The 26,342-nt window shown below is 48.6% G+C and overlaps 8 non-coding genes and 2 pseudogenes across 8 annotated transcripts; all 10 read left to right on the top strand.

Annotated features, from left to right (window-relative positions):
- Positions 1-1,935: 1,935 nt before the first annotated feature.
- On the top strand, positions 1,936-2,126 carry LOC130328279 (U2 spliceosomal RNA). Its single transcript, XR_008872310.1, has one exon. It is a non-coding gene; the product is annotated as a U2 spliceosomal RNA (small nuclear RNA).
- A 2,102-nt stretch (positions 2,127-4,228) lies between these two features.
- LOC130328209 (U2 spliceosomal RNA) lies at positions 4,229-4,419 on the top strand. The gene has a single exon (XR_008872268.1). It is a non-coding gene; the product is annotated as a U2 spliceosomal RNA (small nuclear RNA).
- Positions 4,420-6,505: 2,086 nt separating this feature from the next.
- Positions 6,506-6,696, top strand: LOC130328278 (U2 spliceosomal RNA). Its single transcript, XR_008872309.1, has one exon. It is a non-coding gene; the product is annotated as a U2 spliceosomal RNA (small nuclear RNA).
- A 2,094-nt stretch (positions 6,697-8,790) lies between these two features.
- Positions 8,791-8,981, top strand: LOC130328276 (U2 spliceosomal RNA). The gene has a single exon (XR_008872308.1). It is a non-coding gene; the product is annotated as a U2 spliceosomal RNA (small nuclear RNA).
- A 2,090-nt stretch (positions 8,982-11,071) lies between these two features.
- LOC130328275 (U2 spliceosomal RNA) lies at positions 11,072-11,262 on the top strand. Its single transcript, XR_008872307.1, has one exon. It is a non-coding gene; the product is annotated as a U2 spliceosomal RNA (small nuclear RNA).
- Positions 11,263-13,354: 2,092 nt separating this feature from the next.
- Positions 13,355-13,545, top strand: LOC130328274 (U2 spliceosomal RNA). Its single transcript, XR_008872306.1, has one exon. It is a non-coding gene; the product is annotated as a U2 spliceosomal RNA (small nuclear RNA).
- A 2,086-nt stretch (positions 13,546-15,631) lies between these two features.
- Positions 15,632-15,822, top strand: LOC130328273 (U2 spliceosomal RNA). The gene has a single exon (XR_008872305.1). It is a non-coding gene; the product is annotated as a U2 spliceosomal RNA (small nuclear RNA).
- A 2,085-nt stretch (positions 15,823-17,907) lies between these two features.
- LOC130328272 (U2 spliceosomal RNA) lies at positions 17,908-18,098 on the top strand. The gene has a single exon (XR_008872304.1). It is a non-coding gene; the product is annotated as a U2 spliceosomal RNA (small nuclear RNA).
- Positions 18,099-20,191: 2,093 nt separating this feature from the next.
- LOC130328250 (U2 spliceosomal RNA) lies at positions 20,192-20,368 on the top strand (annotated as a pseudogene).
- Positions 20,369-26,168: 5,800 nt separating this feature from the next.
- Positions 26,169-26,342, top strand: LOC130328220 (U2 spliceosomal RNA; annotated as a pseudogene).

The following is a 26,342-nucleotide window of genomic DNA, read 5'->3' as shown; positions in this document are numbered from 1 at the left end:
CCGCTGTTGGAGCATCCAGGCACAGGACTTCTGCTGCTGCTGACTAAATGGCCTCCTTAATTGGATCATTTGAGTAGCCAGCACACCTGTGCAGGTAGGGCATGACATGATAGGCAGCTGCCTTGATAGCGGGTGGGTGCTGAATGTTCCTAATTGACAAAATAAGATTAATGCTTATGAAGAAATATAAAATCTCATCCCTTCCCCAATATCGCGCCACACCCCTACCCCTTAATTCCCTGGTTGAACTTGATGGACATATGTCTTTTTTCGACCGTACTAACTATGTAACTATGTAACATAACATGGGGGGGGGGGGGGGGTCTCCTGGCTGTTCACACAGGTGTGTCATTGCTGTACATTGACCATGCATTGCTTCTGTGGTATTGCAAAGGCAAAGACAAATGCTTCCAGCCATCCATTGCACTAATGGATTGGTCATCAGCTGGCTGTCTATGTCCCGCATCAATATAGACCAAAGTACAGAGGGTTAGGCTATGCTATTGTGCACCTACCTGATGCATCAGAAGGTGCGAGGCCCTTGCTAAATTCTGTGCACAGACTTTGAGATCTATACTTTAGACTGTATCTAAACCTGCTCCAACATGGACTGACATTCTGGCCTACTTTCAGCCGATGCGACTTGTCTGTCGCTGAACAGTCGCTTTTTATGTATTCAGCACCTATGTATAATGTTGTAAAAATGCTCTAGAAGCTAAAGTCGCAGAAATGTCACACATATTTGGCCTGCAACTTTCTGTGCGACAAATTCAGACAGGAAAAATCAGTATAAATCCTTAGAAAATTATCCCCCAGTGTCTCCATCTGCTGGCGGTATTGAATAAGCATTGCTGCACTGATGGGGTATGCATTAGACGAAAAAAAAGAAGAAAAAGAAGAAGAATACGCCCAGAAAAGAGGCGAAAAGGAGAAAAACGTAAAAAAACGTGAAAAAAAAGTAAGAGGAAGAGAAGGGAAAAAAAGGTGGAAATGGGTTTAAAAGTGATTTCGGCGGAGAAATATATATATATATATATATATATATATATATATATATATATACGCGCACACACACACATATATATAAACGTATTCTCCGTTGAGATATTGCAGCCGCTGCTGTGTCCAGGCCCAGGAGCCTTAGCACTGTGCTGTGATGTCACTCAATACCACTGACATCACTAGGTGTAAACAACATCTCTCCTTTGCTGTGTATGTGACTATGGAGCTGTTTGGTGATGTCGTCTATTATGGCCTTCATAGAAGCAACAGGAGATTGTTGCATCCATCTAGAACCCTCAGAACTACAGTGCTATGATGTCACTCACTTCCACAGGCCTTGCAGAGTGTAAACAACAACAACCCAGCTTTGTTGTGTATGTAACCATAGGGATTTGTGATGTCACCTAGAACCTTCAGAGCAGCGACAGCTTTATGAGGAGCATCAGCACTGCTCTGCCTGAGCAGAACCATCACCGCCATAGGTTGTCAAATAACCCGGGTTTAACCCACACAGGTAAGTCCAATGGGGTGCAGGCATGTCCTCTATGCTTACAGCTTCCCGTGGGTGTTGGTTTGATACCGTTTGGGGACAGCCAAGGAGGCATCTGCAGGCAACAAAGGTAGGTGTGTGCTTGTGTGTGTGTTTCCTATGCAGATCCTAAGCCCAGTGTCACATGCAAGTAGGAGGAGTAAGAAGGGTTCCTGGCAAATCCGGGTTATGGATTGCATTTAAAAAGGCCCCGTGGGAGTGCAATGGGCCCCTGTCTTGCTGCTTAGCAATAATGGTATGGGTTTAGGTTCTGCTGTGTGTACTGGTGGTTGACTGCCCCCCAGCCCAGAGTGTGCATGGAAAATTGTCTGGCAGCCTCCCTGACAGCAAGCAGTGATAGTGCCCATGAAGGGCACCTTGTTGGGCCCGCCCCTTTCACGGTTATCGCTTCTCGGCCTTTTGGCTAAGATCAAGTGTAGTATCTGTTCTTATCAGTTTAATATCTGATACGTCCCCTATCTGGGGACCATATATTAAATGGATTTTTGAGAACGGGGGCCGATTTCGAAGCTTGCTTCCGTCGCCCTATGCATTGACCCGATATGGCAGTATCTTCGGGTACAGTGCACCACCCCCTTACAGGGTTAAAAAGAAAGATTCCTACTTTCATTGCTACCTGCTTGCTGGCTAGCCAGCTAGCCAGCCCTGTGGGCCTTGCTGCTGCTGCAGCCAAAAAACAAAAGGTGGTGCTGCTGCTGCTTCTGCTGCTTCTGCTTCTGCTTGTGTCTGGCCGCTGTTGGAGCGTCCAGGCACAGGACTTCTGCTGCTGCTGACTAAATGGCCTCCTTAATTGGATCATTTGAGTAGCCAGCACACCTGTGCAGGTAGGGCATGACATGATAGGCAGCTGCCTTGATAGCGGGTGGGTGCTGAATGTTCCTAATTGACAAAATAAGATTAATGCTTATGAAGAAATATAAAATCTCATCCCTTCCCCAATATCGCGCCACACCCCTACCCCTTAATTCCCTGGTTGAACTTGATGGACATATGTCTTTTTTCGACCGTACTAACTATGTAACTATGTAACATAACATGGGGGGGGGGGGGGGTCTCCTGGCTGTTCACACAGGTGTGTCATTGCTGTACATTGACCATGCATTGCTTCTGTGGTATTGCAAAGGCAAAGACAAATGCTTCCAGCCATCCATTGCACTAATGGATTGGTCATCAGCTGGCTGTCTATGTCCCGCATCAATATAGACCAAAGTACAGAGGGTTAGGCTATGCTATTGTGCACCTACCTGATGCATCAGAAGGTGCGAGGCCCTTGCTAAATTCTGTGCACAGACTTTGAGATCTATACTTTAGACTGTATCTAAACCTGCTCCAACATGGACTGACATTCTGGCCTACTTTCAGCCGATGCGACTTGTCTGTCGCTGAACAGTCGCTTTTTATGTATTCAGCACCTATGTATAATGTTGTAAAAATGCTCTAGAAGCTAAAGTCGCAGAAATGTCACACATATTTGGCCTGCAACTTTCTGTGCGACAAATTCAGACAGGAAAAATCAGTATAAATCCTTAGAAAATTATCCCCCAGTGTCTCCATCTGCTGGCGGTATTGAATAAGCATTGCTGCACTGATGGGGTATGCATTAGACGAAAAAAAAGAAGAAAAAGAAGAATAATACGCCCAGAAAAGAGGCGAAAAGGAGAAAAACGTAAAAAAACGTGAAAAAAAAGTAAGAGGAAGAGAAGGGAAAAAAAGGTGGAAATGGGTTTAAAAGTGATTTCGGCGGAGAAATATATATATATATATATATATATATATATATATATATATATATATATATATATACGCGCACACACACACATATATATAAACGTATTCTCCGTTGAGATATTGCAGCCGCTGCTGTGTCCAGGCCCAGGAGCCTTAGCACTGTGCTGTGATGTCACTCAATACCACTGACATCACTAGGTGTAAACAACATCTCTCCTTTGCTGTGTATGTGACTATGGAGCTGTTTGGTGATGTCGTCTATTATGGCCTTCATAGAAGCAACAGGAGATTGTTGCATCCATCTAGAACCCTCAGAACTACAGTGCTATGATGTCACTCACTTCCACAGGCCTTGCAGAGTGTAAACAACAACAACCCAGCTTTGTTGTGTATGTAACCATAGGGATTTGTGATGTCACCTAGAACCTTCACAGCAGCGACAGCTTTATGAGGAGCATCAGCACTGCTCTGCCTGAGCAGAACCATCACCGCCATAGGTTGTCAAATAACCCGGGTTTAACCCACACAGGTAAGTCCAATGGGGTGCAGGCATGTCCTCTATGCTTACAGCTTCCCGTGGGTGTTGGTTTGATACCGTTTGGGGACAGCCAAGGAGGCATCTGCAGGCAACAAAGGTAGGTGTGTGCTTGTGTGTGTGTTTCCTATGCAGATCCTAAGCCCAGTGTCACATGCAAGTAGGAGGAGTAAGAAGGGTTCCTGGCAAATCCGGGTTATGGATTGCATTTAAAAAGGCCCCGTGGGAGTGCAATGGGCCCCTGTCTTGCTGCTTAGCAATAATGGTATGGGTTTAGGTTCTGCTGTGTGTACTGGTGGTTGACTGCCCCCCAGCCCAGAGTGTGCATGGAAAATTGTCTGGCAGCCTCCCTGACAGCAAGCAGTGATAGTGCCCATGAAGGGCACCTTGTTGGGCCCGCCCCTTTCACGGTTATCGCTTCTCGGCCTTTTGGCTAAGATCAAGTGTAGTATCTGTTCTTATCAGTTTAATATCTGATACGTCCTCTATCTGGGGACCATATATTAAATGGATTTTTGAGAACGGGGGCCGATTTCGAAGCTTGCTTCCGTCGCCCTATGCATTGACCCGATATGGCAGTATCTTCGGGTACAGTGCACCACCCCCTTACAGGGTTAAAAAGAAAGATTCCTACTTTCATTGCTACCTGCTTGCTGGCTAGCCAGCTAGCCAGCCCTGTGGGCCTTGCTGCTGCTGCAGCCAAAAAACAAAAGGTGGTGCTGCTGCTGCTTCTGCTGCTGCTTGTGTCTGGCCGCTGTTGGAGCGTCCAGGCACAGGACTTCTGCTGCTGCTGACTAAATGGCCTCCTTAATTGGATCATTTGAGTAGCCAGCACACCTGTGCAGGTAGGGCATGACATGATAGGCAGCTGCCTTGATAGCGGGTGGGTGCTGAATGTTCCTAATTGACAAAATAAGATTAATGCTTATGAAGAAATATAAAATCTCATCCCTTCCCCAATATCGCGCCACACCCCTACCCCTTAATTCCCTGGTTGAACTTGATGGACATATGTCTTTTTTCGACCGTACTAACTATGTAACTATGTAACATAACATGGGGGGGGGGGGGGTCTCCTGGCTGTTCACACAGGTGTGTCATTGCTGTACATTGACCATGCATTGCTTCTGTGGTATTGCAAAGGCAAAGACAAATGCTTCCAGCCATCCATTGCACTAATGGATTGGTCATCAGCTGGCTGTCTATGTCCCGCATCAATATAGACCAAAGTACAGAGGGTTAGGCTATGCTATTGTGCACCTACCTGATGCATCAGAAGGTGCGAGGCCCTTGCTAAATTCTGTGCACAGACTTTGAGATCTATACTTTAGACTGTATCTAAACCTGCTCCAACATGGACTGACATTCTGGCCTACTTTCAGCCGATGCGACTTGTCTGTCGCTGAACAGTCGCTTTTTATGTATTCAGCACCTATGTATAATGTTGTAAAAATGCTCTAGAAGCTAAAGTCGCAGAAATGTCACACATATTTGGCCTGCAACTTTCTGTGCGACAAATTCAGACAGGAAAAATCAGTATAAATCCTTAGAAAATTATCCCCCAGTGTCTCCATCTGCTGGCGGTATTGAATAAGCATTGCTGCACTGATGGGGTATGCATTAGACGAAAAAAAAGAAGAAAAAGAAGAATAATACGCCCAGAAAAGAGGCGAAAAGGAGAAAAACGTAAAAAAACGTGAAAAAAAAGTAAGAGGAAGAGAAGGGAAAAAAAGGTGGAAATGGGTTTAAAAGTGATTTCGGCGGAGAAATATATATATATATATATATATATATATATATATATATATATATATATACGCGCACACACACACATATATATAAACGTATTCTCCGTTGAGTTATTGCAGCCGCTGCTGTGTCCAGGCCCAGGAGCCTTAGCACTGTGCTGTGATGTCACTCAATACCACTGACATCACTAGGTGTAAACAACATCTCTCCTTTGCTGTGTATGTGACTATGGAGCTGTTTGGTGATGTCGTCTATTATGGCCTTCATAGAAGCAACAGGAGATTGTTGCATCCATCTAGAACCCTCAGAACTACAGTGCTATGATGTCACTCACTTCCACAGGCCTTGCAGAGTGTAAACAACAACAACCCAGCTTTGTTGTGTATGTAACCATAGGGATTTGTGATGTCACCTAGAACCTTCACAGCAGCGACAGCTTTATGAGGAGCATCAGCACTGCTCTGCCTGAGCAGAACCATCACCGCCATAGGTTGTCAAATAACCCGGGTTTAACCCACACAGGTAAGTCCAATGGGGTGCAGGCATGTCCTCTATGCTTACAGCTTCCCGTGGGTGTTGGTTTGATACCGTTTGGGGACAGCCAAGGAGGCATCTGCAGGCAACAAAGGTAGGTGTGTGCTTGTGTGTGTGTTTCCTATGCAGATCCTAAGCCCAGTGTCACATGCAAGTAGGAGGAGTAAGAAGGGTTCCTGGCAAATCCGGGTTATGGATTGCATTTAAAAAGGCCCCGTGGGAGTGCAATGGGCCCCTGTCTTGCTGCTTAGCAATAATGGTATGGGTTTAGGTTCTGCTGTGTGTACTGGTGGTTGACTGCCCCCCAGCCCAGAGTGTGCATGGAAAATTGTCTGGCAGCCTCCCTGACAGCAAGCAGTGATAGTGCCCATGAAGGGCACCTTGTTGGGCCCGCCCCTTTCACGGTTATCGCTTCTCGGCCTTTTGGCTAAGATCAAGTGTAGTATCTGTTCTTATCAGTTTAATATCTGATACGTCCCCTATCTGGGGACCATATATTAAATGGATTTTTGAGAACGGGGGCCGATTTCGAAGCTTGCTTCCGTCGCCCTATGCATTGACCCGATATGGCAGTATCTTCGGGTACAGTGCACCACCCCCTTACAGGGTTAAAAAGAAAGATTCCTACTTTCATTGCTACCTGCTTGCTGGCTAGCCAGCTAGCCAGCCCTGTGGGCCTTGCTGCTGCTGCAGCCAAAAAACAAAAGGTGGTGCTGCTGCTGCTTCTGCTTCTGCTGCTTCTGCTTCTGCTTGTGTCTGGCCGCTGTTGGAGCGTCCAGGCACAGGACTTCTGCTGCTGCTGACTAAATGGCCTCCTTAATTGGATCATTTGAGTAGCCAGCACACCTGTGCAGGTAGGGCATGACATGATAGGCAGCTGCCTTGATAGCGGGTGGGTGCTGAATGTTCCTAATTGACAAAATAAGATTAATGCTTATGAAGAAATATAAAATCTCATCCCTTCCCCAATATCGCGCCACACCCCTACCCCTTAATTCCCTGGTTGAACTTGATGGACATATGTCTTTTTTCGACCGTACTAACTATGTAACTATGTAACATAACATGGGGGGGGGGGGGTCTCCTGGCTGTTCACACAGGTGTGTCATTGCTGTACATTGACCATGCATTGCTTCTGTGGTATTGCAAAGGCAAAGACAAATGCTTCCAGCCATCCATTGCACTAATGGATTGGTCATCAGCTGGCTGTCTATGTCCCGCATCAATATAGACCAAAGTACAGAGGGTTAGGCTATGCTATTGTGCACCTACCTGATGCATCAGAAGGTGCGAGGCCCTTGCTAAATTCTGTGCACAGACTTTGAGATCTATACTTTAGACTGTATCTAAACCTGCTCCAACATGGACTGACATTCTGGCCTACTTTCAGCCGATGCGACTTGTCTGTCGCTGAACAGTCGCTTTTTATGTATTCAGCACCTATGTATAATGTTGTAAAAATGCTCTAGAAGCTAAAGTCGCAGAAATGTCACACATATTTGGCCTGCAACTTTCTGTGCGACAAATTCAGACAGGAAAAATCAGTATAAATCCTTAGAAAATTATCCCCCAGTGTCTCCATCTGCTGGCGGTATTGAATAAGCATTGCTGCACTGATGGGGTATGCATTAGACGAAAAAAAAGAAGAAAAAGAAGAATAATACGCCCAGAAAAGAGGCGAAAAGGAGAAAGACGTAAAAAAACGTGAAAAAAAAGTAAGAGGAAGAGAAGGGAAAAAAAGGTGGAAATGGGTTTAAAAGTGATTTCGGCGGAGAAATATATATATATATATATATATATATATATATATATATATATACGCGCACACACACACATATATATAAACATATTCTCCGTTGAGATATTGCAGCCGCTGCTGTGTCCAGGCCCAGGAGCCTTAGCACTGTGCTGTGATGTCACTCAATACCACTGACATCACTAGGTGTAAACAACATCTCTCCTTTGCTGTGTATGTGACTATGGAGCTGTTTGGTGATGTCGTCTATTATGGCCTTCATAGAAGCAACAGGAGATTGTTGCATCCATCTAGAACCCTCAGAACTACAGTGCTATGATGTCACTCACTTCCACAGGCCTTGCAGAGTGTAAACAACAACAACCCAGCTTTGTTGTGTATGTAACCATAGGGATTTGTGATGTCACCTAGAACCTTCACAGCAGCGACAGCTTTATGAGGAGCATCAGCACTGCTCTGCCTGAGCAGAACCATCACCGCCATAGGTTGTCAAATAACCCGGGTTTAACCCACACAGGTAAGTCCAATGGGGTGCAGGCATGTCCTCTATGCTTACAGCTTCCCGTGGGTGTTGGTTTGATACCGTTTGGGGACAGCCAAGGAGGCATCTGCAGGCAACAAAGGTAGGTGTGTGCTTGTGTGTGTGTTTCCTATGCAGATCCTAAGCCCAGTGTCACATGCAAGTAGGAGGAGTAAGAAGGGTTCCTGGCAAATCCGGGTTATGGATTGCATTTAAAAAGGCCCCGTGGGAGTGCAATGGGCCCCTGTCTTGCTGCTTAGCAATAATGGTATGGGTTTAGGTTCTGCTGTGTGTACTGGTGGTTGACTGCCCCCCAGCCCAGAGTGTGCATGGAAAATTGTCTGGCAGCCTCCCTGACAGCAAGCAGTGATAGTGCCCATGAAGGGCACCTTGTTGGGCCCGCCCCTTTCACGGTTATCGCTTCTCGGCCTTTTGGCTAAGATCAAGTGTAGTATCTGTTCTTATCAGTTTAATATCTGATACGTCCCCTATCTGGGGACCATATATTAAATGGATTTTTGAGAACGGGGGCCGATTTCGAAGCTTGCTTCCGTCGCCCTATGCATTGACCCGATATGGCAGTATCTTCGGGTACAGTGCACCACCCCCTTACAGGGTTAAAAAGAAAGATTCCTACTTTCATTGCTACCTGCTTGCTGGCTAGCCAGCTAGCCAGCCCTGTGGGCCTTGCTGCTGCTGCAGCCAAAAAACAAAAGGTGGTGCTGCTGCTGCTTCTGCTGCTTCTGCTTCTGCTTGTGTCTGGCCGCTGTTGGAGCGTCCAGGCACAGGACTTCTGCTGCTGCTGACTAAATGGCCTCCTTAATTGGATCATTTGAGTAGCCAGCACACCTGTGCAGGTAGGGCATGACATGATAGGCAGCTGCCTTGATAGCGGGTGGGTGCTGAATGTTCCTAATTGACAAAATAAGATTAATGCTTATGAAGAAATATAAAATCTCATCCCTTCCCCAATATCGCGCCACACCCCTACCCCTTAATTCCCTGGTTGAACTTGATGGACATATGTCTTTTTTCGACCGTACTAACTATGTAACTATGTAACATAACATGGGGGGGGGGGGGGGGGTCTCCTGGCTGTTCACACAGGTGTGTCATTGCTGTACATTGACCATGCATTGCTTCTGTGGTATTGCAAAGGCAAAGACAAATGCTTCCAGCCATCCATTGCACTAATGGATTGGTCATCAGCTGGCTGTCTATGTCCCGCATCAATATAGACCAAAGTACAGAGGGTTAGGCTATGCTATTGTGCACCTACCTGATGCATCAGAAGGTGCGAGGCCCTTGCTAAATTCTGTGCACAGACTTTGAGATCTATACTTTAGACTGTATCTAAACCTGCTCCAACATGGACTGACATTCTGGCCTACTTTCAGCCGATGCGACTTGTCTGTCGCTGAACAGTCGCTTTTTATGTATTCAGCACCTATGTATAATGTTGTAAAAATGCTCTAGAAGCTAAAGTCGCAGAAATGTCACACATATTTGGCCTGCAACTTTCTGTGCGACAAATTCAGACAGGAAAAATCAGTATAAATCCTTAGAAAATTATCCCCCAGTGTCTCCATCTGCTGGCGGTATTGAATAAGCATTGCTGCACTGATGGGGTATGCATTAGACGAAAAAAAAGAAGAAAAAGAAGAATAATACGCCCAGAAAAGAGGCGAAAAGGAGAAAGACGTAAAAAAACGTGAAAAAAAAGTAAGAGGAAGAGAAGGGAAAAAAAGGTGGAAATGGGTTTAAAAGTGATTTCGGCGGAGAAATATATATATATATATATATATATATATATATATATATATATATACGCGCACACACATATATATAAACGTATTCTCCGTTGAGATATTGCAGCCGCTGCTGTGTCCAGGCCCAGGAGCCTTAGCACTGTGCTGTGATGTCACTCAATACCACTGACATCACTAGGTGTAAACAACATCTCTCCTTTGCTGTGTATGTGACTATGGAGCTGTTTGGTGATGTCGTCTATTATGGCCTTCATAGAAGCAACAGGAGATTGTTGCATCCATCTAGAACCCTCAGAACTACAGTGCTATGATGTCACTCACTTCCACAGGCCTTGCAGAGTGTAAACAACAACAACCCAGCTTTGTTGTGTATGTAACCATAGGGATTTGTGATGTCACCTAGAACCTTCACAGCAGCGACAGCTTTATGAGGAGCATCAGCACTGCTCTGCCTGAGCAGAACCATCACCGCCATAGGTTGTCAAATAACCCGGGTTTAACCCACACAGGTAAGTCCAATGGGGTGCAGGCATGTCCTCTATGCTTACAGCTTCCCGTGGGTGTTGGTTTGATACCGTTTGGGGACAGCCAAGGAGGCATCTGCAGGCAACAAAGGTAGGTGTGTGCTTGTGTGTGTGTTTCCTATGCAGATCCTAAGCCCAGTGTCACATGCAAGTAGGAGGAGTAAGAAGGGTTCCTGGCAAATCCGGGTTATGGATTGCATTTAAAAAGGCCCCGTGGGAGTGCAATGGGCCCCTGTCTTGCTGCTTAGCAATAATGGTATGGGTTTAGGTTCTGCTGTGTGTACTGGTGGTTGACTGCCCCCCAGCCCAGAGTGTGCATGGAAAATTGTCTGGCAGCCTCCCTGACAGCAAGCAGTGATAGTGCCCATGAAGGGCACCTTGTTGGGCCCGCCCCTTTCACGGTTATCGCTTCTCGGCCTTTTGGCTAAGATCAAGTGTAGTATCTGTTCTTATCAGTTTAATATCTGATACGTCCCCTATCTGGGGACCATATATTAAATGGATTTTTGAGAACGGGGGCCGATTTCGAAGCTTGCTTCCGTCGCCCTATGCATTGACCCGATATGGCAGTATCTTCGGGTACAGTGCACCACCCCCTTACAGGGTTAAAAAGAAAGATTCCTACTTTCATTGCTACCTGCTTGCTGGCTAGCCAGCTAGCCAGCCCTGTGGGCCTTGCTGCTGCTGCAGCCAAAAAACAAAAGGTGGTGCTGCTGCTGCTTCTGCTGCTTCTGCTTCTGCTTGTGTCTGGCCGCTGTTGGAGCGTCCAGGCACAGGACTTCTGCTGCTGCTGACTAAATGGCCTCCTTAATTGGATCATTTGAGTAGCCAGCACACCTGTGCAGGTAGGGCATGACATGATAGGCAGCTGCCTTGATAGCGGGTGGGTGCTGAATGTTCCTAATTGACAAAATAAGATTAATGCTTATGAAGAAATATAAAATCTCATCCCTTCCCCAATATCGCACCACACCCCTACCCCTTAATTCCCTGGTTGAACTTGATGGACATATGTCTTTTTTCGACCGTACTAACTATGTAACTATGTAACATAACATGGGGGGGGGGGGGGGGGTCTCCTGGCTGTTCACACAGGTGTGTCATTGCTGTACATTGACCATGCATTGCTTCTGTGGTATTGCAAAGGCAAAGACAAATGCTTCCAGCCATCCATTGCACTAATGGATTGGTCATCAGCTGGCTGTCTATGTCCCGCATCAATATAGACCAAAGTACAGAGGGTTAGGCTATGCTATTGTGCACCTACCTGATGCATCAGAAGGTGCGAGGCCCTTGCTAAATTCTGTGCACAGACTTTGAGATCTATACTTTAGACTGTATCTAAACCTGCTCCAACATGGACTGACATTCTGGCCTACTTTCAGCCGATGCGACTTGTCTGTCGCTGAACAGTCGCTTTTTATGTATTCAGCACCTATGTATAATGTTGTAAAAATGCTCTAGAAGCTAAAGTCGCAGAAATGTCACACATATTTGGCCTGCAACTTTCTGTGCGACAAATTCAGACAGGAAAAATCAGTATAAATCCTTAGAAAATTATCCCCCAGTGTCTCCATCTGCTGGCGGTATTGAATAAGCATTGCTGCACTGATGGGGTATGCATTAGACGAAAAAAAAGAAGAAAAAGAAGAATAATACGCCCAGAAAAGAGGCGAAAAGGAGAAAAACGTAAAAAAACGTGAAAAAAAAGTAAGAGGAAGAGAAGGGAAAAAAAGGTGGAAATGGGTTTAAAAGTGATTTCGGCGGAGAAATATATATATATATATATATATATATATATATATATATATATACGCGCACACACACACATATATATAAACGTATTCTCCGTTGAGATATTGCAGCCGCTGCTGTGTCCAGGCCCAGGAGCCTTAGCACTGTGCTGTGATGTCACTCAATACCACTGACATCACTAGGTGTAAACAACATCTCTCCTTTGCTGTGTATGTGACTATGGAGCTGTTTGGTGATGTCGTCTATTATGGCCTTCATAGAAGCAACAGGAGATTGTTGCATCCATCTAGAACCCTCAGAACTACAGTGCTATGATGTCACTCACTTCCACAGGCCTTGCAGAGTGTAAACAACAACAACCCAGCTTTGTTGTGTATGTAACCATAGGGATTTGTGATGTCACCTAGAACCTTCACAGCAGCGACAGCTTTATGAGGAGCATCAGCACTGCTCTGCCTGAGCAGAACCATCACCGCCATAGGTTGTCAAATAACCCGGGTTTAACCCACACAGGTAAGTCCAATGGGGTGCAGGCATGTCCTCTATGCTTACAGCTTCCCGTGGGTGTTGGTTTGATACCGTTTGGGGACAGCCAAGGAGGCATCTGCAGGCAACAAAGGTAGGTGTGTGCTTGTGTGTGTGTTTCCTATGCAGATCCTAAGCCCAGTGTCACATGCAAGTAGGAGGAGTAAGAAGGGTTCCTGGCAAATCCGGGTTATGGATTGCATTTAAAAAGGCCCCGTGGGAGTGCAATGGGCCCCTGTCTTGCTGCTTAGCAATAATGGTATGGGTTTAGGTTCTGCTGTGTGTACTGGTGGTTGACTGCCCCCCAGCCCAGAGTGTGCATGGAAAATTGTCTGGCAGCCTCCCTGACAGCAAGCAGTGATAGTGCCCATGAAGGGCACCTTGTTGGGCCCGCCCCTTTCACGGTTATCGCTTCTCGGCCTTTTGGCTAAGATCAAGTGTAGTATCTGTTCTTATCAGTTTAATATCTGATACGTCCCCTATCTGGGGACCATATATTAAATGGATTTTTGAGAACGGGGGCCGATTTCGAAGCTTGCTTCCGTCGCCCTATGCATTGACCCGATATGGCAGTATCTTCGGGTACAGTGCACCACCCCCTTACAGGGTTAAAAAGAAAGATTCCTACTTTCATTGCTACCTGCTTGCTGGCTAGCCAGCTAGCCAGCCCTGTGGGCCTTGCTGCTGCTGCAGCCAAAAAACAAAAGGTGGTGCTGCTGCTGCTTCTGCTTCTGCTTCTGCTTGTGTCTGGCCGCTGTTGGAGCGTCCAGGCACAGGACTTCTGCTGCTGCTGACTAAATGGCCTCCTTAATTGGATCATTTGAGTAGCCAGCACACCTGTGCAGGTAGGGCATGACATGATAGGCAGCTGCCTTGATAGCGGGTGGGTGCTGAATGTTCCTAATTGACAAAATAAGATTAATGCTTATGAAGAAATATAAAATCTCATCCCTTCCCCAATATCGCGCCACACCCCTACCCCTTAATTCCCTGGTTGAACTTGATGGACATATGTCTTTTTTCGACCGTACTAACTATGTAACTATGTAACATAACATGGGGGGGGGGGGGGGTCTCCTGGCTGTTCACACAGGTGTGTCATTGCTGTACATTGACCATGCATTGCTTCTGTGGTATTGCAAAGGCAAAGACAAATGCTTCCAGCCATCCATTGCACTAATGGATTGGTCATCAGCTGGCTGTCTATGTCCCGCATCAATATAGACCAAAGTACAGAGGGTTAGGCTATGCTATTGTGCACCTACCTGATGCATCAGAAGGTGCGAGGCCCTTGCTAAATTCTGTGCACAGACTTTGAGATCTATACTTTAGACTGTATCTAAACCTGCTCCAACATGGACTGACATTCTGGCCTACTTTCAGCCGATGCGACTTGTCTGTCGCTGAACAGTCGCTTTTTATGTATTCAGCACCTATGTATAATGTTGTAAAAATGCTCTAGAAGCTAAAGTCGCAGAAATGTCACACATATTTGGCCTGCAACTTTCTGTGCGACAAATTCAGACAGGAAAAATCAGTATAAATCCTTAGAAAATTATCCCCCAGTGTCTCCATCTGCTGGCGGTATTGAATAAGCATTGCTGCACTGATGGGGTATGCATTAGACGAAAAAAAAGAAGAAAAAGAAGAATAATACGCCCAGAAAAGAGGCGAAAAGGAGAAAAACGTAAAAAAAACGTGAAAAAAAAGTAAGAGGAAGAGAAGGGAAAAAAAGGTGGAAATGGGTTTAAAAGTGATTTCGGCGGAGAAATATATATATATATATATATATATATATATATATATATATACGCGCACACACACACATATATATAAACGTATTCTCCGTTGAGATATTGCAGCCGCTGCTGTGTCCAGGCCCAGGAGCCTTAGCACTGTGCTGTGATGTCACTCAATACCACTGACATCACTAGGTGTAAACAACATCTCTCCTTTGCTGTGTATGTGACTATGGAGCTGTTTGGTGATGTCGTCTATTATGGCCTTCATAGAAGCAACAGGAGATTGTTGCATCCATCTAGAACCCTCAGAACTACAGTGCTATGATGTCACTCACTTCCACAGGCCTTGCAGAGTGTAAACAACAACAACCCAGCTTTGTTGTGTATGTAACCATAGGGATTTGTGATGTCACCTAGAACCTTCACAGCAGCGACAGCTTTATGAGGAGCATCAGCACTGCTCTGCCTGAGCAGAACCATCACCGCCATAGGTTGTCAAATAACCCGGGTTTAACCCATACAGGTAAGTCCAATGGGGTGCAGGCATGTCCTCTATGCTTACAGCTTCCCGTGGGTGTTGGTTTGATACCGTTTGGGGACAGCCAAGGAGGCATCTGCAGGCAACAAAGGTAGGTGTGTGCTTGTGTGTGTGTTTCCTATGCAGATCCTAAGCCCAGTGTCACATGCAAGTAGGAGGAGTAAGAAGGGTTCCTGGCAAATCCGGGTTATGGATTGCATTTAAAAAGGCCCCGTGGGAGTGCAATGGGCCCCTGTCTTGCTGCTTAGCAATAATGGTATGGGTTTAGGTTCTGCTGTGTGTACTGGTGGTTGACTGCCCCCCAGCCCAGAGTGTGCATGGAAAATTGTCTGGCAGCCTCCCTGACAGCAAGCAGTGATAGTGCCCATGAAGGGCACCTTGTTGGGCCCGCCCCTTTCACGGTTATCGCTTCTCGGCCTTTTGGCTAAGATCAAGTGTAGTATCTGTTCTTATCAGTTTAATATCTGATACGTCCCCTATCTGGGGACCATATATTAAATGGATTTTTGAGAACGGGGGCCGATTTCGAAGCTTGCTTCCGTCGCCCTATGCATTGACCCGATATGGCAGTATCTTCGGGTACAGTGCACCACCCCCTTACAGGGTTAAAAAGAAAGATTCCTACTTTCATTGCTACCTGCTTGCTGGCTAGCCAGCTAGCCAGCCCTGTGGGCCTTGCTGCTGCTGCAGCCAAAAAACAAAAGGTGGTGCTGCTGCTGCTTCTGCTTCTGCTTGTGTCTGGCCGCTGTTGGAGCGTCCAGGCACAGGACTTCTGCTGCTGCTGACTAAATGGCCTCCTTAATTGGATCATTTGAGTAGCCAGCACACCTGTGCAGGTAGGGCATGACATGATAGGCAGCTGCCTTGATAGCGGGTGGGTGCTGAATGTTCCTAATTGACAAAATAAGATTAATGCTTATGAAGAAATATAAAATCTCATCCCTTCCCCAATATCGCGCCACACCCCTACCCCTTAATTCCCTGGTTGAACTTGATGGACATATGTCTTTTTTCGACCGTACTAACTATGTAACTATGTAACATAACATGGGGGGGGGGGGGGGTCTCCTGGCTGTTCACACAGGTGTGTCATTGCTGTACATTGACCATGCATTGCTTCTGTGGTATTGCAAAGGCAAAGACAAATGCTTCCAGCCATCCATTGCACTAATGGATTGGTCATCAGCTGGCTGTCTATGTCCCGCATCAATATAGACCAAAGTACAGAGGGTTAGGCTATGCTATTGTGCACCTACCTGATGCATCAGAAGGTGCGAGGCCCTTGCTAAATTCTGTGCACAGACTTTGAGATCTATACTTTAGACTGTATCTAAACCTGCTCCAACATGGACTGACATTCTGGCCTACTTTCAGCCGATGCGACTTGTCTGTCGCTGAACAGTCGCTTTTTATGTATTCAGCACCTATGTATAATGTTGTAAAAATGCTCTAGAAGCTAAAGTCGCAGAAATGTCACACATATTTGGCCTGCAACTTTCTGTGCGACAAATTCAGACAGGAAAAATCAGTATAAATCCTTAGAAAATTATCCCCCAGTGTCTCCATCTGCTGGCGGTATTGAATAAGCATTGCTGCACTGATGGGGTATGCATTAGACGAAAAAAAAGAAGAAAAAGAAGAATAATACGCCCAGAAAAGAGGCGAAAAGGAGAAAAACGTAAAAAAACGTGAAAAAAAAGTAAGAGGAAGAGAAGGGAAAAAAAGGTGGAAATGGGTTTAAAAGTGATTTCGGCGGAGAAATATATATATATATATATATATATATATATATATATATATATATATACGCGCACACACACACATATATATAAACGTATTCTCCGTTGAGATATTGCAGCCGCTGCTGTGTCCAGGCCCAGGAGCCTTAGCACTGTGCTGTGATGTCACTCAATACCACTGACATCACTAGGTGTAAACAACATCTCTCCTTTGCTGTGTATGTGACTATGGAGCTGTTTGGTGATGTCGTCTATTATGGCCTTCATAGAAGCAACAGGAGATTGTTGCATCCATCTAGAACCCTCAGAACTACAGTGCTATGATGTCACTCACTTCCACAGGCCTTGCAGAGTGTAAACAACAACAACCCAGCTTTGTTGTGTATGTAACCATAGGGATTTGTGATGTCACCTAGAACCTTCACAGCAGCGACAGCTTTATGAGGAGCATCAGCACTGCTCTGCCTGAGCAGAACCATCACCGCCATAGGTTGTCAAATAACCCGGGTTTAACCCACACAGGTAAGTCCAATGGGGTGCAGGCATGTCCTCTATGCTTACAGCTTCCCGTGGGTGTTGGTTTGATACCGTTTGGGGACAGCCAAGGAGGCATCTGCAGGCAACAAAGGTAGGTGTGTGCTTGTGTGTGTGTTTCCTATGCAGATCCTAAGCCCAGTGTCACATGCAAGTAGGAGGAGTAAGAAGGGTTCCTGGCAAATCCGGGTTATAGATTGCATTTAAAAAGGCCCCGTGGGAGTGCAATGGGCCCCTGTCTTGCTGCTTAGCAATAATGGTATGGGTTTAGGTTCTGCTGTGTGTACTGGTGGTTGACTGCCCCCCAGCCCAGAGTGTGCATGGAAAATTGTCTGGCAGCCTCCCTGACAGCAAGCAGTGATAGTGCCCATGAAGGGCACCTTGTTGGGCCCGCCCCTTTCACGGTTATCGCTTCTCGGCCTTTTGGCTAAGATCAAGTGTAGTATCTGTTCTTATCAGTTTAATATCTGATACGTCCCCTATCTGGGGACCATATATTAAATGGATTTTTGAGAACGGGGGCCGATTTCGAAGCTTGCTTCCGTCGCCCTATGCATTGACCCGATATGGCAGTATCTTCGGGTACAGTGCACCACCCCCTTACAGGGTTAAAAAGAAAGATTCCTACTTTCATTGCTACCTGCTTGCTGGCTAGCCAGCTAGCCAGCCCTGTGGGCCTTGCTGCTGCTGCTGCAGCCAAAAAACAAAAGGTGGTGCTGCTGCTGCTTCTGCTGCTTCTGCTTCTGCTTGTGTCTGGCCGCTGTTGGAGCGTCCAGGCACAGGACTTCTGCTGCTGCTGACTAAATGGCCTCCTTAATTGGATCATTTGAGTAGCCAGCACACCTGTGCAGGTAGGGCATGACATGATAGGCAGCTGCCTTGATAGCGGGTGGGTGCTGAATGTTCCTAATTGACAAAATAAGATTAATGCTTATGAAGAAATATAAAATCTCATCCCTTCCCCAATATCGCGCCACACCCCTACCCCTTAATTCCCTGGTTGAACTTGATGGACATATGTCTTTTTTCGACCGTACTAACTATGTAACTATGTAACATAACATGGGGGGGGGGGGGGGTCTCCTGGCTGTTCACACAGGTGTGTCATTGCTGTACATTGACCATGCATTGCTTCTGTGGTATTGCAAAGGCAAAGACAAATGCTTCCAGCCATCCATTGCACTAATGGATTGGTCATCAGCTGGCTGTCTATGTCCCGCATCAATATAGACCAAAGTACAGAGGGTTAGGCTATGCTATTGTGCACCTACCTGATGCATCAGAAGGTGCGAGGCCCTTGCTAAATTCTGTGCACAGACTTTGAGATCTATACTTTAGACTGTATCTAAACCTGCTCCAACATGGACTGACATTCTGGCCTACTTTCAGCCGATGCGACTTGTCTGTCGCTGAACAGTCGCTTTTTATGTATTCAGCACCTATGTATAATGTTGTAAAAATGCTCTAGAAGCTAAAGTCGCAGAAATGTCACACATATTTGGCCTGCAACTTTCTGTGCGACAAATTCAGACAGGAAAAATCAGTATAAATCCTTAGAAAATTATCCCCCAGTGTCTCCATCTGCTGGCGGTATTGAATAAGCATTGCTGCACTGATGGGGTATGCATTAGACGAAAAAAAAGAAGAAAAAGAAGAATAATACGCCCAGAAAAGAGGCGAAAAGGAGAAAAACGTAAAAAAACGTGAAAAAAAAGTAAGAGGAAGAGAAGGGAAAAAAAGGTGGAAATGGGTTTAAAAGTGATTTCGGCGGAGAAATATATATATATATATATATATATATATATATATATATATATACGCGCACACACACACATATATATAAACGTATTCTCCGTTGAGATATTGCAGCCGCTGCTGTGTCCAGGCCCAGGAGCCTTAGCACTGTGCTGTGATGTCACTCAATACCACTGACATCACTAGGTGTAAACAACATCTCTCCTTTGCTGTGTATGTGACTATGGAGCTGTTTGGTGATGTCGTCTATTATGGCCTTCATAGAAGCAACAGGAGATTGTTGCATCCATCTAGAACCCTCAGAACTACAGTGCTATGATGTCACTCACTTCCACAGGCCTTGCAGAGTGTAAACAACAACAACCCAGCTTTGTTGTGTATGTAACCATAGGGATTTGTGATGTCACCTAGAACCTTCACAGCAGCGACAGCTTTATGAGGAGCATCAGCACTGCTCTGCCTGAGCAGAACCATCACCGCCATAGGTTGTCAAATAACCCGGGTTTAACCCACACAGGTAAGTCCAATGGGGTGCAGGCATGTCCTCTATGCTTACAGCTTCCCGTGGGTGTTGGTTTGATACCGTTTGGGGACAGCCAAGGAGGCATCTGCAGGCAACAAAGGTAGGTGTGTGCTTGTGTGTGTGTTTCCTATGCAGATCCTAAGCCCAGTGTCACATGCAAGTAGGAGGAGTAAGAAGGGTTCCTGGCAAATCCGGGTTATGGATTGCATTTAAAAAGGCCCCGTGGGAGTGCAATGGGCCCCTGTCTTGCTGCTTAGCAATAATGGTATGGGTTTAGGTTCTGCTGTGTGTACTGGTGGTTGACTGCCCCCCAGCCCAGAGTGTGCATGGAAAATTGTCTGGCAGCCTCCCTGACAGCAAGCAGTGATAGTGCCCATGAAGGGCACCTTGTTGGGCCCGCCCCTTTCACGGTTATCGCTTCTCGGCCTTTTGGCTAAGATCAAGTGTAGTATCTGTTCTTACCTGGCAGGGGAGATACCATGATCGCTACGGTCTGAAGAACTCCAAGCATTGTGGTAGAGATTTTGCGTAGTACGATTGCAGTACTTTTCGTTCTTATTAGAACCGCATTTCTCTAGAGCATACCACCTGAAGATCGTCTCCTGCCTGCCTCGGAACATCTGAAGAAGGAGAAGATCTTGAAGACTGCAGCTCCGGAAGAAGCCGACGAAGAACCTGGAAGAAGGGAATCGGCGGTGAATTCCGGAACAGCGGCGAAGAGGAAGGCGGCGCAGAATCTTTTCGAAGAAACTCGCTGCCTCTGGAGAAGGATTTGCATAGCTCCTCCCACCGGGACCGGATCTGCATAGCTCCTCCCACCCGGGAAAGAAGACTTTGCGAAGCCTCTCTCCACAAGCAAGCAAGGAAGCGGAAAAGAGCCTGCTGGAAGAAGCCATGGCCTCAACCAGCAAGTCCACCCAGGAGGCTGCAGGGCAAGGCCTGGAGGTCCAGCCCCAACCACAGCAAGCTTCAACCTCCACCACGGCAAGGCAGAAGGGCGGCAGAATTCCTAACCTGGAAGCTCCAACCCTGGAGCCCTGGATGAGGCAGACTGTTGCCTTGAAGCTCAAGCCCGTGGACGGAAGGGTGCCGGACATGTCCCACGACGTGTTCTGCAAGAAGATGCTGGCGGATCAAGGCTTCCCCACGGCTGACACCCTGGGAATAGCAACCTTCTTTTCGGGAATCTTCTACATCACCTTTGCCACCATTGGGACCTGTAGAAGATACTGGGAGGTGGTGAAAGCGGCGAGTCCCGAATCCCCTTTCTCTCGCTTTGTGGGCAACTGCCTTATTCAAAGAGAGGAGAGGCGGGTGACGGTCTCAATGCGGAACCCACACACCCCAGGCACGGACATCTCGACCTTCCTGAAGCGCTTCTGCACCGTGGTGAGGGAGCCCACCCGCATCCTGAACTCACTCGGATACTGGACCTGCAAGTGGTCTGTGGTCGTCAGACTCAACAAGAACCCTGCTTCTCCAGACGGACTACAGCACCTGCCAACGACATTTTCCTTGGGCAACTCCACAGGACTTATCTTCTACCCGGACATGCCGCAGACCTGCAGGAGATGTGGCAAGATGGGCCACGAGGGCAAGGACTGTACGGAGGATGCCTGCAGGTATTGCCGTGTGACAGGTCACACGACCAAGGACTGCCCCAAGAGCAAGACCTGCAACCTCTGCGGACTGGCAGCCCACAGCTACAAGGACTGCCCCCAGAGGGAGAGAACATGGGCATCTGTGGCAGCGAGAGCACCGAAGCCAGCCCCAGCTCCGGAGCCAACACCACGGATGGCCAAGCCGACCAAGGAGGGTAAGAAGGCGAAAGCCACCACCCCTGCCCCGTCCCGCCCCTCCCCTGCCCCTCCCGCCCCATCCCCTGCCCCTCCCGCCCCATCTCCTGCCCCATCCCGCCCCACCCCTGCCCCATCCCGTCCCACCCCTGCCCCATCCCGTCCCACCCCTGCCCCTCCTGCCCCATCCCGTCCCACCCCTGCCCCTCCTGCCCCATCCCGTCCCACCCCCACCCCTCCTGCCCCATCCCGCCCCACCCCTGCCCCCCGTACCCCACCCCGGCCCACCCCTGCCCCCCGTACCCCACCCCGGCCCACCCCTGCCCCGTCCTCCCCTGCCCGGCCCACCCCTGCCCCGTCCTCCCCTGCCCGGCCCACCCCTGCCCCGTCCTCCCCTGCCCGGGCACTCTCTCCTGCCCCCCGCCCCACCCAGCCTCCTTTCTCTCCTGGCCCAGCAGCACCTAACCCCCCTCCAGCTGCTGGTGCCCGCCCTTCGGAGGACTTTCCTGTGCTTCCTCCCCCAGGTACCATACAGAGGAAGAGGAAAGGAAGGGACAACGTATCAGAAGAGTCCCACAAAAGAAAGATAATCGAGACCTGCGAAACCCCTCAAGCTTCAGATGAGGAGGAGGAGATGGAGCAGGTCTGCGAGAGCCCTGAGGCTTCAGAAGGAGAGGAGGTGATGGAGCAGGCCCAAGTGGAGCAGGTCCAAGCAGAGCCAGTCCAAGCTCAATCTATGGAGGAGCTGCTGCAGGACCCAGAGGTTAAGAAAATCCTGGACACTCCGTCCAACACGGTCTACGACGAGTTCTTGGAAGGGCGCTACGAGAAGCCACACGAGCCGACAGGCGCCAGAGAAGAGGACCCGTCCGACCAGACTGGTAACTAGTATCAGAACTAACCTCTCTTTTTTTATTCCCATGGCTGATCTCAACATCTTCTGCATTAATGTGAGGAGTATTAGAGCTTGGTTTAGATTCCAGACTGTTCTTACGTTCTTAGATTCCCAGAGGTGTGATGTTTACATGTTGCAGGAATGTGCTTTGTCTGCTTCTAGGTCTTACAACCATCTGGCCAGGCAGTGGCCTCACGGCCCTTCCTACTGGTCTGGTGGGGGCGACAATAGGTCTGCGGGGGTGGCCATCCTGATCAGGGGAGGTAACTTTGCACTTGATTCCGTCCGGGAGCTCGTCTGTGGCAGACTTCTTGTCGCAGACGGTTCCTGGGCGGGTGAGCCCGTGCGGCTCATCAACGTGTACGCCTCCCCTGAGAGGGATGTCCGACTGGAGGTTCTCCAGGCCCTGCGGGCTGAACTCGCCACCACTAGGGCAGTAGTGTTGGGTGGTGACTTCAACTGCCCCATTGAGGTGGACGGGCGCAGTTCTGGCACATCCGCCAACCTGGACGTGACGTCTAAACTGCTGATTGAGATGGTGACGGAGGCATCCTTGCAGGACGTTGTCGGGTCCATCGGGAACGGCTCCGTAAACTATACGTGGAGCCGCCCCGATGGCTCGCTCCGTTCTCGGATAGACTTCATCTTCACTTCGAGAGCAGTCAGAAAGGTGTCGTACTCTATGGTCCCCTGCTTCTTCTCTGACCACAGGGCCATTCGATTCCGGGGGACTCTGGGCCATGGATTCCCTCCTGGCCCAGGCTCCTGGAAGTTGAATTGTGCCCTGTTGGAGCAGAGGGAGGTCATGGAGGAACTTAGGGATGCGTACCTTGTATGGCGAAATGACAAATGTCTGTTCAAGTGCATCAGCGATTGGTGGGAATATGTTAAAGTCGAATTCCGTTGTTTCTTTCAGGCAAAAGGCAGACAACAGGCGTGTGCGAAGAAGTGGGACTTGAGGAAACTGCAGCGCGAGCTGCGGTCCCTGCAGGACCTGCTCCAGTGTGGCTGGGACGTCAGGGAGGAGCTGGAGGAGACCAAAAAGAGCTTGAAAAGGCACTTTGAGGAGGAATCCAAGCGAATCGTCTTTCGTTCCAAGGTGGAGAACCTGGAGAAGGGTGAGAAATGTAACTCTTTCTTTTTCAGGAAGCTCCATGCCGGCCACACGCCCCTGACTGAGCTACGAGATGAGACCGGACACATGAGGAGCGGCAAGGAGGAAGTGATGGGGGTCGTCCACGACTTCTACAGCAACCTCTACGCCCCCAAGTCATCCGACCCCGAAGCCGCCGAGAGGTTCCTGTCAGGTGTCACTAACGTTGTTGATCCCGCAGGTGCGGCGGCTATGGACGATCCCTTGACGGTGGGGGAGCTGCTCTCTGCCGCTAGATCCTTTAAGCCCGGCAGGACCCCGGGCAGTGACGGTCTCCCGGCCGAGCTCTACGTAGCGCTGGGTGACCTGATCTGTCCGGACCTGTTGGAGGTGTACGAGGAGATGGTGGTGGGGGGCAGAATGCCTCCGTCGTTGAGGGAAGGGATGATCACGATCTTGTATAAGCGGAAGGGGGAGAGATGTGACCTGAAAAACTGGCGTCCCATCTCTCTCCTGAACGTGGACTACAAGATCCTCGCCAAGGTGCTGGCCAACAGGCTGAAACCTGTCATGGGGCAGATCGTCCATCCGGACCAGACCTGCAGCATTCCTGGCCGCAGGATTGCCGACAGCCTTGCCCTTGTGAGAGACACGGTCCATTACATCCAGGACCGCGGGGGCCGCGCCGCCCTGGTCAGCTTAGATCAGGAGAAGGCGTTCGACCGTGTCTCCCACGCATTCATGGACAGGGTTTTGCGCAGGCTGGGTCTGGGGAAGATGTTTTGCTCTTTTGTTAACGTTATGTATTTTGACATTTACAGCACGGTGTTGGTGAACGGCTGGAAGACTGACCCCTTTTCCATTCTTTCAGGGGTTAGACAAGGCTGCCCCCTTTCACCTCTCCTTTTTGTTTGTGTTATAGAGCTCTTCGCTGAGACTATCCGGCAGAATGGAGAGATCAGAGGGATCACCGCACCAGGACCAGATCGCCACGAGGTCAAGTGCTCGCTCTACATGGACGACGTGACCGTCTTCTGCGCTGACCAGCGTTCGGTGACTGCACTCGTCCAGACCTGCGAGGACTTCGGCAGAGCTTCGGGGGCAAAAGTCAACTGCGGGAAGTCGGAGGCCATGCTCTTCGGGGAGTGGCACCTGGCTTCTTCCGCCCCCTTCCCCTTTACTATTAAGCCGGACTTCATTCAAATTCTTGGAGTCTGGTTCGGGAAGGAAGGAGCGGCCCTTAAGTCTTGGCAAGACCGACTAGGAAGGATAAACTCAAAGATCGGACTGTGGAGCTCCAGAAAGCTCACGATGGAAGGCAAGGCACTTGTCCTGCGGAGTGAAGTTTTGCCTGTGCTCCAATATACCGCACAGGCCTGGCCTCCCCATACCACCGTTTGCAAGGCCATCACCCGGACAGTGTTTGGCTTCGTCTGGGGCAAAATGGACAGAGTCAAGAGGACCGTGATGTACAAGGAACCCCGCAAGGGTGGGAAGGGAATACCCGACATCCCCGCTCTGCTGAGGGCCTCCTTTGCATGTGTCACGGTGCAGCGGACTCTTGTAGAAAAGACTGGCTCAGCGGGCAGGTCCATGTCTCGCTTGCTTCTCATGCCCCTCTGGAGACAGCTGGGCTGGGACAAGTGGGACAGCTCCATCCCTTACAACTGGAACACTCCCTGGTTCTATGGGGATGTTGTCCGGTTTGTGAGGGAGCACCAGCTGGAAGGACTGAAACCAGACCTATGGAAGCCAAAGACAATCCACAAGCTCATCCGAGCTAAGGACTCGACCGAGCTGGTTCCGGGACTCCCCGCAGCCACTGCAGAGACAGTTTGGAACAATGTGGCCTCAAAGCGGCTTACCAATGGACACAAGGACTTGTCGTGGATGGCCGTCATGGGAGGTCTCTCTCTCAGGTCATTCATGCATGCCCGCAACCTGTGCAAGACCCGGTACTGCCCCCGTTGCCCCTACGTGGAGGAAACATCTTTCCACGTGTTTTGGCAGTGCCCCTTTGCACAGGGTCTGTTGGACGCCCTAGAACAGGAACTCAGAGACTCAGTGCCCAGGAGCTGCCTATCGTACCATTCGGTGCTTTACGGCCTGTTCCCTGGGACCCACGACGTGGAGGCCATCCAGGAGGCCTGGCGCCTTATGAACTGTTTTAAGGACGCAGTGTGGCTTGCCAGGAACCGCCTCGTGATCAACAGGGAAAACATGTCCGTCCGGGACTGCCGCAGGTTCATCAAGAACCTGCTTAGAGACTATTCCATCTTGGACAGCTCGGCCGTTGATGAGGAAGAAGAGGAGTGAAGACCCCTCTCCTTCTCCCATGTCCCCCTGAAGATACAGCCCAACAGTTTGGCCCTGTGATCCGCCCCCCTCCCTACCCCCACATAGTCGCCCACACCCCTACCCCGATCACAGATTGTATTATTTGGTTTTTGTTTGATCTCTTGTGCCTTTATATTGCAGGATTGAGCTGAATGTTAGAGTAGCATGGTGTGCGATGTATAGCTTAGGGAACCTTTGCTGTGTATTGTACTATCATGCTTTGTGTGACTGTAATTTATTGTACGACTTGTAATGACTGAACGGAAAATAAAGCTCTTTCAATCAAAAAATCTGTTCTTATCAGTTTAATATCTGATACGTCCCCTATCTGGGGACCATATATTAAATGGATTTTTGAGAACGGGGGCCGATTTCGAAGCTTGCTTCCGTCGCCCTATGCATTGACCCGATATGGCAGTATCTTCGGGTACAGTGCACCACCC

The sequence above is a fragment of the Hyla sarda genome, unplaced genomic scaffold (assembly GCF_029499605.1).
Source record: "Hyla sarda isolate aHylSar1 unplaced genomic scaffold, aHylSar1.hap1 scaffold_305, whole genome shotgun sequence".
NCBI lineage: Eukaryota > Metazoa > Chordata > Amphibia > Anura > Hylidae > Hyla > Hyla sarda.
Note: the sequence above shows the minus strand (reverse complement) of the source record. Positions and strands in the feature narration are given on the sequence as shown.